Source organism: Nannospalax galili, unplaced genomic scaffold (assembly GCF_000622305.1).
Source record: "Nannospalax galili isolate Female #2095 unplaced genomic scaffold, S.galili_v1.0 scaffold300, whole genome shotgun sequence".
NCBI lineage: Eukaryota > Metazoa > Chordata > Mammalia > Rodentia > Spalacidae > Nannospalax > Nannospalax galili.
Window position 1 is genome coordinate 615,188 of NW_008347322.1, and position 8,850 is coordinate 624,037.

Below are 8,850 nucleotides of genomic sequence, written 5' to 3' on the forward strand. Positions count from 1 at the left end.
GGGCTGCGCACTGGCCCACGTGCGGCCACCGGGCAGCGCGCCGGGTCCCCCCTTCACACACACAAGTCCTCTCGGGCCCCGGGCCGGGCTCCTCGCCGCCCGCAGCCGCTGCGCTCCCCGATCCGCGCCTTCGGGCGCTGCATTCTGCGCTCCGGGTGCCCAGCGGTGGCCGCCGCTTCTGCCCCACCCGAGACAAAGGAGCAACGGGTCGCTCGCTCCGCGCGTCCCGCGCCTGGGCCGCCCGCGCCACCGACGCTTTGTTCGCCCTGCGGGTCTGCGCTCCTCTCCCGGAGATCGGAGACTCCGCGGCGCAGCGGCTGCCGGAGATCTGGGGGCGCAGGGGGCGCGGCCAAGGCCGGGCGGGGCCGGGGGCGGAGCTGGCACCCACGCCCGGCACCTCCCCCGTTACCCAAGCACCGCCCCTACCCCGACCCTCCCACTTCCTGCCCGGGGAAAGTTGAGGAAGGCGGGGCTGCGCGGGAGCTCCCGCCCTCTGACTGTCCCAAGGTGCACGTGGACTTTAGAAAGCCCCGGACCGAGGCCAGCGGTCTGTGCTGCGGAGGGATGGGCCGCTGCGTCCCGTAGAGGCTGAGAAGTGGACCTTGTAACGCGCGGTGCCCTCATGTGGGCCCTGGAAAAAGACCCGGGACAACGTGCCGAGCCGGATACACCCTCACGCCCCTGTGGGCCATCAAACCTCCGTGGCGCAACTGAGGCTTAGTGGGACCAGGTCTTCCCAGAGCCCCTTTCTCGCCCTCTGTCTTGGCCAGGATGTCCCCAAAGCAGAAGAGGAAAAGATCTCAACCAAGGGTCGCAGCCACCGGGGTGTGACGGAGAAGGGAGGCACAGTGTTCTGTCCTGCCCACGTGGTGACTGTGCGGGGTTTCCAAGATTTATTTTCTTTCCTTTTTTGTTCGACTTTTTTTTTTTTTTTTTAATCTTTTTGAGACAGGGTCTCCCTGTAGCCCCAGCTGACCTGGAACTCACTATGTAGACCAGGCTGGCCTTGAACTCACAGAGATCCTCCTGCCTCTGCCTCCCCAGTGCTGGGACTAAAGGCGTGCGCCACCACGTCCTGGGTTTCCAAGACGTAAATAACCGATTCTGTGATTGAAATTACCTTGCTTTGGACTTATGTGTCAGGAGCCCTGGGTTCTCAGTTCAGTGTGCTGGGAAGGCACAAGGCCAAGCTCTCTCTCAGACTGGTGTCCTGACAGGGGTATGGGGATTACCAGCCTCCAAGAACCGCCCCACTTTGTCCTTTGTGGGCTGGGTGGCATTGTACAGCCACCCCCAAGGCGGCCCCTGCCTCTTGCTCAGCTTACCTGGCCCAGGACAAGATGACGTCCTTCCCCCCACCCACTCACTGCACCCAGAGGTTCCCTACTGGAGAGGCCTCTGCAGAGTCGACTGCCCCTTCCCCACCTAATGAGAAAGCAGAGGCCTCAGTCTCAGAGGTCAAGGGAGGAACCAGGCTGAGGGATGGTTAGCCTGCTGACCCAGCCTAAGCAGTACCCCATGGAACAGCTGATCACCTGCTCTCACCGCTGCACGAAGGGGATTGAGCCATCCAAGGCACATCGAGGTTAGAGGGCCACAGGAAGACCCTGGCAATTACCCTGAGAGTCACAAGCCTAGTTCATGCAATCCCCTGCGCCACAAAAAGAGAAAGAAATTGCAAAGTTGGCGGCAGGGTGCCCTGATAATGGTCCCCCATTCATGCCTCTGTCTGTCTGTCCATCCCCAGGGAGCTCCCTCAGCAGGAAGTGGGTCTCTGCCCTCCCTTTCCTCAACCTTCCTTCCTGGGCTGGGAACGCACCAAGACCAGACCAGGTCAGGGACAGAGACCACGCTGCCAAGTGTTCAGGCGTTCATCTGCTGCCCCCTGGTGGCACTGAGGGCAATGGCGGCCGCTGACCGCCCAGTTGCTCCAGTTAAGGGCTTCAGAGAGGCGGCACTGCAGAGCTGGGAAGTCAGTCAAGTCAGGAGACCCAGGCCTGCAACAGTCATGGGCCTCTGCGATCCCGTTTCTGATCTGGACCATGGGGATTTTCACCTGGGCTGTGTACCTGGTGGGGTCCTTGGGAGGCTCTGCAGGGAGATGGAAGGGAAACTGAGTGGAACGGATTCTGAATTGTGTGGGAGTTGAGCAAGTAGGGCTGCATGGGCCCAAACAGATGTGGGGAGCGCTAATAAAATGCATACTATTTCTCAAAATCCTACCCCACCCATTCTCTCAGACCCAGCACTGTTTGCCAGGACTGCTCCCTACACGTGTGCAGAAGTCAAGAGTCCCTCCGCACCTTAGCGATGGGCTCCAGGGAAAACCCCTTATGCAGACTGTGAGTAAAGAGCAGGTGAGTTGGCCAGATGAAACCCAAGGCCGCAGGTCCCAGCACCAGCACATAGCCAGGTGTTGGGGGACCCTGGTGCTAAGGTTGCAGTCCACCGTGTCCAGATAGCTCTAAGGAGCTCGGAGGTAAGGAGGACTCCCATTCTCAGTGGGGGGGGGGGGGGCTCCCGTTCTCTGCCTGCCTTATCTGGAAAGTGCCTCCAAGCCGGGATGCCTGGCCTTATTCAGAACATGACCTTTGGCATAGTTACCTGCAATAAAACTGCCCCCAGGTTTTTTCTATATGATAATTAGGCATTGTCCTATAGCCAGATGATAGGATCCCCCTACCACATGTAAATAAAGCATACTATGAACACCTATCAGCTGAAGCTTTGGCTGCCGCCTCCACACTATATTTTCCCCGACCCCCATGTAGAAACGGAGCTGTATCACTGAATCTGACTCCCCGGAAGGTCTTTTCCATCCATGCTCACTGGCCATCCCGACCCCATTCATCGCTTCTGCTCCCTTTGTCTTCATGGGTCAGTGGCCAACGGCCCACGAGGGGAGGGAGAGACCCACAGCCAGGATGTATAAAGACTGACCGCACAAGAGGCTGCAGGAAGGGTGCACCCGGGAAGGAGCTGCAGAGCTGCCGGAGTTGACCATCCCCGAGGATCAAGCTTGTTCAGAAGAGGAACTGACAGGAAGGCCCAGGTATAGGGAGCTGAGGTCTGGAGCGGCACAGCGTGACCCAGTGTCCATTCTAAGCCCACTGGGGAACTGAACATCTTTGTGTTCCCAGTTATCAGCCAGGCAACTGCAGCTCCATCCTTGATGGGTGCCAACCTTACCCTCTCCACTTCTAATCTTCCAGCGGGTTCAATGCTCACATTCAGATGCTGAACCTCCCAACCCTGCCACCCTTGGGATCCAGGTTCCTCCCCCTTGAGTTCAACAGCCAGCTACTTTCCCTCAGTCTGCTCTTCACGGCCTGCAAGGACCAGGCCAGACCTAGGGGAGACCCCGTCAGTCTCAGCCTCTGTGGTACCCAGCTCCCTGCGGCTAGAATCCTTAGTGCTGGGGATCAGTAGCAGAGCACCTGTTCAACGTGCATGAAGCCCAAGGCTCCATCTCCAGTCACGTAAAGAAAAAAATTTTCAAAGGAGGGCAGACTGTCCCCAAGTAAGCCCCCTGTGGTGCAGCCTCCTGTCTTAACAGCATCCTCCGTGTCCCCAGCTCAGGGTCTTTGTGCTCGAGATTCCTCTCCCTAAACTCTTCCCCTAGAGCCAGTGGTCCACCTGGCAGGGGCACGATTTGAATTTGGATCTCAACACAGAGTCTGTCTTCTGCGGTTCTCCAACTGCACAGTTTGCTTTTGCTCTAGGCAACAGCACAGGGGAAATCATGGCGCTCGGCATGGGTCTGCCCTCTTGGGCTTCTGTAGACAGTTGACTGCCCTCATCAAGTTAAAGACCTCCATTGCTGGGCAGCTCAGTGACAGACCAGTTTCTGATAACAACGCAAGGGCCTCTCGTGTGCTGTGCTGCTGGTGATGCCTACCACAGTGGACGCACATACCCAAATATCCATGACCCTGAAGACCTCCACAGCAGACCAGGCGTGCTATCAGCCCACACTGCCCCAAACACACAGACTTACTCCACCATGTCTCCATCCAAAGTAGCACAGCCAATGGGGCTCTCAGTCCGTAATCAGGGTTCCAGGGACCACTGAGGCTTCTTATTCAAAGGCGTACCGAGGCTGGCCCTCCATTCATCTACCACCCAACCCTCCATCCATCCACTTTCCCACCAGCCCTCAACTTCTTACCATAGCCCTCAGCTTATCCACGCAGCCTCCTTCTACCCAGACTCATCTACTCAACTGTTCATTCCTCCACCCAGCCCTCCCTCCACCCAGCCCTCCCTCCATCTACATAGCCTCCACCTGTATCCGTATCTACCCACCCATCCCACCCACATCCCTCTACTTAGACAATATTGACTGAACGCTGGGAAAGGGAAGTGAATGTTTTGACCGGGTGAGGGAATTACTCTCACATCCAACCCACATGAACACACACATTTTGCAAATTCCATTTGGAGCTCCATCAGGCAAATTCAGCTGTCACAATTTCCCAGGAAATTATAGGTGTAGGAAAAAACCATCTGGCCCGCCATCGAGATACAGCACGCCTCACTGGATGGTGGGTGTGGGCCTTCTATATTTCCTTTGAAAAGGCAAAATGTAGACTTTTACTGCTAGTTGCTTCAAGTTTCAAAATTAAGACAAATGCCACAATCTAGAGGCTGCTCCCTACACCGTAGTCTCTGAAACTTTGTAGTGACATGGCCACAGCTTGGGCACCTGCCAGTGACTCTAGGATGTGAGAGGCCTGTTTTGAGGCCCCAGTGGCTTTCCAGGGGACCCTGAGAGGCCCAGGATGCAGCTAATTTGTCCATATGAGGCTGAGGAGCAGAGCTGGGGTGAGCTTGCTTTCCACAGGAGCCACAAGCTGCCTGGGTGCTGGAGAAAGGCGGGGGGTCAGTCAGACTGGGGGAGAGCCAAGCCCTATTTATCCGCTTGTGAATAATGAACTCAGGGATGCCGGACCCCCCACAGGTACTGAGAGTGTCCCACTTTCCAGGGAGGCTTAGCTGACCACACACTGGCTGCTACAAGTGTTGGCTCGCAGTGAAAAGGAAGGTGGCACCCACCATGTAGGGAGCACAGCCATGAGGGACTGTGCCTCACCCCTCCTCTATCAGTTCCCCGAAGCCCTCCTGCAACCCCAAAGGAGGCACCCATTGTCCTGGGCCATTCCACCTCTCCACCAGCTATGCCACCTATGGGGCAAGAAATCAGCACAGTCTAGGGGATGTGCCAACCCCACCTGCTCCACCACCTCCCTGATAGGACACAGCACAAGTGTTCCACTTGTCACCCCAGAAGAAACCTCCTGCCCCTTAACTGTCACCCCCGAGCCCTCCTACCCTCTACCCTACCAACTGCTTTTCAAAATTTTTATGTTATAGCCGGGCGTGGTGGCACACACCTTCAATCCCAGCACTTGGGAGGCAGAGGCAGGCGGATCTCTGTGAGTTCAAGGCCAGCCTGGTCTACACAGTGAGTTCCAGGGCAGCTGGGGCTACAGGGAGATCCTGTCTCAAAAAGACAAAAAAAAAATTTATGTTTATTTTATGTGTATGCGTGTATTGCCTGCATATAGGTAAGTTGCACTTGTGTCATGCAATGCCTGTGGAGGACAGAAGAGGATCCCCTGGAACTGGAGTTATGGACAGTTGTTAGCTGCCAAGTGGGTGCTGGGATTTGAATCCGGGTCTTCTGCAAGAACAGCCAGTGTTCTTAACTGCAGGCCAGCCTTCTACACAGTGAGTTCCAGGGCAGCTGGGGCTACAGGGAGACCCTGTCTCAAAAAGACAAAAAAAAATTATGTTTTATATATATATATATATGAGTGTTTTTCCTGCATGTATGTAAGTGCACCCTTTCATGCAATGCCTGAGGTAGAAGGCATCAGATCCTCTGGAACTAGAGTTATGGACAGCTGTTAACCACCATGTGGGTTCTGGAAACAGAGCCTGGGTCCTCTGCAAGAGCAGCCAGTGTTCTTAACAGCTGAGCCATCTTTCCAGCCCCCAAACTACTTTTTTAACTATTTATTTATTTTTATTTTATATGTATATTTTACTTGCATGTATGTATATGTACCACGTGTGTGCCTGGTGCCCACAGAGGCCAGGAGAGAGTGTCAGGTCCCCTGGAACTGAAGTTACAGATGGTTGTGAGCCCTCGTGTGGGTGCTGGGGACTGACCCAGGTCCTCTGCAAGAGCAGCCAGTGCTCTTCACTGCTGAGCCATCCCTCCAGCCCCTAACCACACTTTATTTTTCAGCCTTTTTGAGACAGGGTCTCCCTGTAGCCCCAGCTGACCTGGAACTCACTATGTAGACCAGGCTGGCCTTGAACTCACAGAGATCCGCCTGCCTCTGCCTCCTGAGTGCTGGGATTGAAGGCGTGCACCACCACACCTGGCCTGACAAACCACATTTTGATCTGCTTTGGACGTGCCTGTCAGGGACTTCACATAAACTGCATATGGCCTTTTCTGTCTAGTTTTGAATATTGCCAAAGTTCATTCACAGAGGGCACATCAGTGAGCTCTTTATTCCTTTTTATGGCTGACCAGTAATTAATTTAAGTAGCATCAGCTTTAATGACGTGCACTGTTCTATCCAACATGTCTGAGACATTGCCATTCTAATACATAATCAATGTAAAAACTTACTAAAGAGACATTTTCCATCATTTTCTCATCTTCAAAGTGTAGATTGTGCCTTATACATACAGCACATTTCAATTTGAACCTAAATTTCTACCAGAAGCAGTTCGGCTATATTTAGATTCCATAAAACTTGCAGTTGAGAAGTAGATTTGCATGCCCAAACTGTTTCAAATAGACTTAAATTTTGCCAAAAATGGAATTTAGTATCAATTTTTAAATTAATTAAATGAACAGAAGGTCGACTGGAGTCTGGGAAAGGGATGTGTCTCCTAAAGCCCAAATGGCCATAAGTCCTGACAGGACTGTCACCTTCATTACTTGGAGACACTGGATGTCCACCTGGCTGTGCCATGACCTACAACTTGTCCTCTAGCACCCAGCACCACGGTTGGCTTATGCTCATGCCCCCCTCACCCACATCTCACCCACCCACTCACCCACATCTCACTCACATCTCACCCACCCACTCACCCACTCACATCTCACCCACATCTCATCCCCCCACTCACCCACATCCCCACCCACTCCCCCACATCCCCACCCCCTCACCCACATCTCACCCACCCACTCACCCACATCCTCACCCACTCAGTCACCCACATCTCACCCACCCACTCACCCACATCCTCACCCACATCCTCACCTACCCCTTCACCCACCCCCTCACCCACATCCTCACCCACTCAGTCACCCACATATCACCCACCCACTCACCCACATCTCACCCACTCACCCACATCTCACCCACCCACTCACCCACCTGCCTAATTTACCTGTTAACCCACTCATCCACCTCTCTACCTGCTCACTTACCCACCCACCCAACCATTCATCACCTACCCACACATCTACTCACTTGTCCATCCACCTGACCTCCTCTCTATTCACTCACCCATCCACTCACCCATCAATCTACCTGTCCACTTATCTACCCACCCACTCATTCACCCCACCCATCCATCTATCCACCTCACCCATTCATCCATCCACCAACCCACCCATTTATCCATCCACCTACTCATCCATTCACACCAGAATACACTCACCCACCCATCTAGCCATCTACCCACTGACCCATCCGCCTGCCCACTCACCCATCTAATCACCTCACTCAGCACCCACCCACTCATCCATCCTCCAACCCACCCATCTATCTTCCTACTCACCCACCCATCCATTCACCCGCTCACCCATCCACTCAGCCACCCATGCCTCCACTCCCCCCATCCACCCAAGCAGAAAGTGCTTCACAGTAACCCCCCCCAAACAAAGCCTGGGGAAACACGGGGTGACAAGGTGACAGCCTAAGATTGTCAAAATCAGAAAGGAAGTGTCAACTGTTCCGGGACAGCAGAGGCTGCCCTCTCTGGCCTCTTACCTCCTGGATGGCTGAGTAGGGCTCAGCCCTGCAAACATCCTGCAGCCCCAAGTCCAGCAGAGGTCCCTGCTGCTGAGTGGGCTTCACAGGGCCACCAGCTCAGCTGCCTCTACAGGAGGGGGCTGCCAGGCCTGCTTACATTCCTTGGCTCCAGTCTGGCAGAAGATAGGATCTGCTGCAGCTTCTACTGGACCAAGGGGTCAAGGTCCATCAGGAAGTGCTATCCCAGACCCTTCTGTGATACAGTGAACAAGTCAGAACAGAAGCAGCACAAGGAGTGACCTCCAAAGACACAGGAACCCCTTGGAAGGACCCCTGAGATTTAGCCTCCCCTATGTTTGAGACCACGCCATGGCTAGGGCTCCCCTAGTCCCTTTGGGCCCTTGGGCAAGCCATCATCCAGCTGGGATAAGAATCCCATTGCTGGGGGCTGGAGAGATGACTCAGGGGTTACAGAAGACCTGGGTTCAAATCCCAGCACTCACATGGTGGCTAACAACCATCCGTAACTCCAGTTCCAGGGGATCCAATGCCCACTTCTGACCTCTGTGGGCAGTGAATGACACAGGTGTATTTACACACATGGAGGCATAACACTCATATATGTAAAATAAAAAGTAAAAAAAAAATTTTAATATTTTATTTTTATTTTATGCATATGAGTGTATTGCCTGCATGTATGTGAGTGCACCCGTGTCTTGCAATGCCCGAGGTGGTCATAAGAGGGCATCTGATCCCGTGGAACCGGAGTTATAAACAGTTGTTAGCTGCCATCTGGGTGCTGGGAACTGAACTCAGGTCCTCTGCAAGAGCAGCCAGTGCTCTTAAC